General features: G+C 35.5%; 1 long non-coding RNA gene across 1 annotated transcript; it reads left to right on the forward strand.

The window, feature by feature from the left end:
* Window positions 1–607: 607 nt before the first annotated feature.
* Window positions 608–3,785, forward strand: LOC110353530 (uncharacterized). The gene is made up of 3 exons (XR_002404150.4): window positions 608–798; window positions 1,088–1,137; window positions 2,369–3,785. It is a non-coding gene; the product is annotated as an uncharacterized lncRNA (long non-coding RNA).
* Window positions 3,786–5,476: the final 1,691 nt, after the last annotated feature.

The following is a 5,476-nucleotide window of genomic DNA, read 5'->3' on the forward strand; positions in this document are numbered from 1 at the left end:
TTAATACTTAAAATATCTTAATACTCTGATAGCAGTTTCACTCACACAAAACAAAGCATATAGCCAAGTAATGATGCATACATAATGTTAGGTCTTTGTCTCCATCTTACTTCATCCTGTGGCTAATTGCCTCACTGCAGACTGCCAATTGGTTTGACTCCCAGCTGTATTCAAGAAGACAACTGGGAGTGCCTGTATAAGCCTTTGAAGTCCTTTACATTATCTGCAAATATAAAAAACTTATAAATGCAATATTTGAGAGAAAAAATAAATAAACAAGGGTGAGTGTGTGTGTGTGGAGGGGGAATACTTGTTAAACAAACAAACAGACAAAACAAAACAAAAAAACAACAACAACAACAAAAAAAAAAAAAAAAAAAAAAAAAAAAACTAATCTTCCCAAAGATTTAAAAACTTCTTGGGCACAACTGAAGATACTGAATAAAGAAAGTTAGAGAGATTTTTTTGTCCCTTGTCCTCTCACTTCTCTTGGGTTGCTTATGACAGCAATGAAACAGATCAAAAAGCCTTTTTTTCCTCCGGTTGTTTTAAATAATTCTCTAGATTGTTAACATGTGCTGGTCACCACTGCTAATAAACTCTGAACCCACCTGGCTGAAGAGTTACAACTGAACTTGACATTTTGTCCCTTAGAGACACTCTGTCATCACACCATGATGCAAGGCAGGAATGAAAGTGCCAGGAGAGCAGTGAAAAGCCTTGAGCTGCTTGACCTGCTGGTGGAACATTTGTTTTCTTTCTTTCCTTAGCAGCAACAGTAAACAAGCAGAAACACAGGTATACTGTATTCAGACTGAAGTCTAATCATATGACTGTTAGATATTCCCCTACGGCCTGCTTTTCCTTTGACAAAACAAAACTCTCTCATCTGCTTATACATGCCATAGGCTGATGGTGTGAGTACAGTTGATGGTGTGAGTAATATTACTGATACAGCACTTCAGTAATATTAGAGCGCTGAAGGCTATTGCAGCATCCCCTGTAAATAAGAGCATCTGGCAGGAATGTAGTTCCTCACAAAAGGAGTGCCCAATAACAGCTGTCACATTGTTTTTCCTTTTCTCAGGTTTCTGGGCATGAGGGAGGATCTGGGCTTTTGGAAGAACCTCTTCTCTGGTATGTAACAATTAAACAAAACTAGAGCAATGGTTTAGTTATGTTGGTGAGGATCCAAAATAGCATTTCTACTTTTCTTTGCTTAGTCACTTCTTCAGCAACATTTCTTTCTGTCTGTGCTATGTTGGTTCATTTTCAAAGGATATATAGTTCTACTAATGCCATATGTACCTCATACTTTTTATCCTCTTCATTATTGTGTGTCCATTGAGTCAGAACCAACTGTTTTCATTAGCTGCTGTCATCAAGTTATAGCTAGCTTCTAGTGATCTTTCATATTTCTAACCACTCATATGTGAAGAAAGGTTGATGAAGGATTTTACAGAATGAAATAAGTAAGGGGATTTCATGCAATAAGGGATCTCTTGCATATACTCAACCTTAATCTTTGCTGTTGTTTCCTATATATTAAAATATCCAAAATTATTTTGACTGAAAAACCAGAACTATGTTTTCTAAATGAAAAATAAATTAACTTTGGTCCTGGAATAAGTGATTCACCTTGTTAAAACAACAGTATGAATAAGAGGAAGAAATGTTACAAAATATCATATGTTTCTCCCATTCTTTGTGACACATTCCTTCCCAGCTTATTTTTTCTTTTTCTTCTTCTCTTTCTATTCTTTTTCATTTTTAGGTCTTATCTTTGTTGCATGTGCTCATATCTTCACTTTTACATTTACTCCTATTATTTAAAACATAATAAAAAGCCTTCCCTACATGAAAACTGTATGATTGTATGGCTATGAATATTAGGTAGAAAATGTCATACATAACCTATTTTTCTAATAAAAATATGAAATAACCTGAGCTGTTTTGAACTCTGAGCTGTTTTAGGGACACTGTCATGGTAAGGAGCTTCATACAATACAATACAAGATGCAAAAAGCTCCAAAACATAAAATATCTCAGATGCCTATTACAATTATATTGCTGTCTCTGGAAGTTAAAAAGTTAGTGAATTTCATAAGCTTTGACCTTAAGTGTTAAAATAATATGAATAGAAGTACATAATAGGCACATTTTTCACAAATATTATCCACATAAAGTACCTACCTACCATAATGCATATGAAAATACAGGCTAGTGTAAAATATCCTTGGACTCAAAAGGTATGACCTCTGGATACAAAAAAAAAAAAAAAATCAAACATATACAAACATTCATCACTCATATTTTACCAGCTAAAGAATGACTCAGAGAGCTGTTATGACTCCATCTGTTTCAACAGGAGTGAACAAAGCAGAAGAAGATGGCTGTGAAGAAATCCTAATTGTACAGCTTGGACAGTTCTTAAAACTTTCTGGATGAATGAGAATGGCATCCAATTTTCATTCTGAAAGGACTACAAGTAAATTAACAGAAGCAGAGCCTTGCTATACTCTCAAAAACAGCTGCTGTCTTTCCAGGGCTACTCTTTAACACATACTGTCTGAGGAATAGGCTTTTCAGTAAAAAAAGTTTATACACTTTGACAGAAATCTCCAAACATCTTCCATCCAGTTACAACAGATGGCAGTTCAAAAGATAGAGGACATCTGTGTATGACTCATCAGACTTTGCAAAAGATTATGAGAATTTGAGATAGAGCTTGCAACAGATTTGGTTCCTCCTAGGTGAGAATGGAGTCACCTCCATATGGCAAAAGGTCTAAAGATGATGCAAATTTGCAAAGTAATGTTTGTTGTTGATCAAGAAGTTACTGTAGAGGTAATATAAAGGTCTTGAGGGAAAAGTTACAAGATGTGGACATGTAATGCTTTCAGACAGAATTTTTTGCTCCTATAAACAATTTTTTTTTTTTTTTCTAGAATATTCCTCCATTTTATTTTGTAAAAGGAAAAGGCAGAGCCAGGAAAACAGCTAACAGAACATTCTTTACCAAAAGTCTCATTTTTAGTGAAAGAATTAAAGTTTATGAACTAAACTATTGTTGCTGGAGTTGTAAAACTCCAGTGATTCAATGATAATGATTGTCTCAGCTTTTTCTTCTCTATTGAAACATCATTGACAGCTGAAAAATATCATTTTGTACCATGCTAAAATAACTTTGATGCCTTTGTTGTGAAAGATGTCAAGAAATTTCCCACAATCAACAATGATTTTTATGTCTTCACAGCTGGTCTCACAATATAGTCGAACTCATTTACTGAAGTTATTACTCTTCGATGTATGTACACAAGGCCATGTAAGAGAATGATGCTAAATAACAGTGATTGGAAGCTTACCCTCAAAATCTCTCCACAAATGTCCCAACAGGTTTAAGATATGACCTTAAATAAGTGGGACAGTTATCGGTTGACCACAACAAAATTGACAGAACAACTTTTTATAGATGTAAACAATACAGTGTTGATATATAGAATGGCCTGATATTTATGTCATGACCTATAAGATCCAAAAATTTGCAAGTGTTTATCATAAACAAAGTAAATAATGTTGATTTTCTAATCTATATTATGACATGCAATCAAGGAAATAATAAACTAAAGGTTTTACACCAGCAGTTCAATTCTGTTGTCTAAATATATGCTACTCTGATCCAGGGCAATCGCTACATCCTCCAGCAGTTGCTGCAGATGAGCATGGGCTCCTCTGAGTCTATTCTGGCACTGTGAAAATACTTCACATAGCCCATGGGATTTCAAATAAATAAATACCTACAATTAGGTAACTGAACTAACCCTTGAGAGTGGGATTCAGTTTCTAAACAAGATATCTAAGTGCCTGCACATCAACTGGGTGTTTGAACTCATGCTTTAATCAGTACAGTTACTCAATACTGCTCATGGAGTAACTCATCTCACTCAAAGTAGATGCTTAAAGGCATGACCTATGTCAAGGCTCCAAAAGCTCTGTATTTGAAAAATCTGATGGAAGACCTATAGAAAACCCCTAATATTCTGGAACATTACCTCAAAGCCAGGCAGGATACAACAGAGCATGAAATGGTGCTAGGTATTTAAACCTAGGCGGCTCTACTCTATATATCTTAGCTGACAGTGACAGAAGGGAAGGCACTGAGATCGCACATTGACACCTAATAGTGTATCTATCAACTCTAGCAACATTGGAACAGTAGTTTGGCTTTAATCTTCAAGCTACTCTCATTTTCAGTGCATTGGTTCAGTTCATAAAACAGTCCCACCTTGAATATGTACATGAGGAACCAAGCTAAAGGCTAGGGCATTCAAAGAATATCAATCCATATGCACTATGGGCACCTTCAATCCACAACTCCAGTCAAAGTCTTTGTCAAAATAAACCCATAAAGTGACAAAGACTACAGATAGATGACTGTCAACAACTGAATGTCTCAATCTTCTGAGCTACTCCTGTTATGACAAATTGCTTGCTAATATAAATGTAGCCTAAATGTAGACGTATTAATCTCATATTTACCCTTCCCACGGAATTCTGCATCTTTTAAGCAAAACTTATACCAAAGCCTAGCTAATATGCAAATTTACATTGCAAGGGAACTCTTAACTGTCTTCTTAAGTAAATAAATAAACAAAAATAAATAAATGAAACCCATCTTTCCTGGATGACTTCAATATTCTTTCCTCAAAATACTGGGTGATAGAGGCCCAAATGACAATTAATTTCTTAGTCTAGTTTCTACTGTGATGACATGGACAATTGCAAAATAAATGTTTTCCATGTTTTTTACTTTTGACAAAAGCATCGAGAACATTATAGTTGTGTTTATAGCTCTCACCATCCATAAGAAATGGAAGTCTTTTCTATCTAGATCTAACAGAAGCACTTAAGGAGAAAGCACAGATAGAAATGTTGGCTGTGGTACTTTCTCCTATAAATGCAAGTAAAACTGAAATTCTCACCCTGTATCTAAATTAAATTATTTCTTATCTGTCTGTCCCAGTCAAGGGATGAGCAAAAACTGGGAGATTCAAAGGCTGATTCTAGCTGATGGTCTCATTCATAAAGAATGTCTGAACTTACATCTTTGAAATGAATAGGAGGAATATTTTATGAGGACAGGCTTTCTGGAAAGATTTCCATCTGGAATTGAAATCCCTCAGAATGGAAGTTTTTACTGAATGTATATAGAAATAAATATATATATATATATATAATTTCCACACTCACACACATATACACACATATAAAGGAGGCTGTAGCGAGGTGGGGGTTGGCCTGTTCTCCCACGTGCCTGGTGACAGGACAAGGGGGAATGGGCTAAAGTTGCACCAGGGGAGTTTTAGGTTGGATGTTAGGAAGAACTTCTTTACTGAAAGGGTTGTTAGGCATTGGACTCCACCCAGGGAGGTGGTGGAGTCACCATCCCTGGAAGTCTTTAAAAGACATTTAGATG

The sequence above is a fragment of the Anas platyrhynchos genome, chromosome 1 (genome assembly GCF_047663525.1).
Source record: "Anas platyrhynchos isolate ZD024472 breed Pekin duck chromosome 1, IASCAAS_PekinDuck_T2T, whole genome shotgun sequence".
Classification (NCBI taxonomy): Eukaryota; Metazoa; Chordata; class Aves; order Anseriformes; family Anatidae; genus Anas; species Anas platyrhynchos.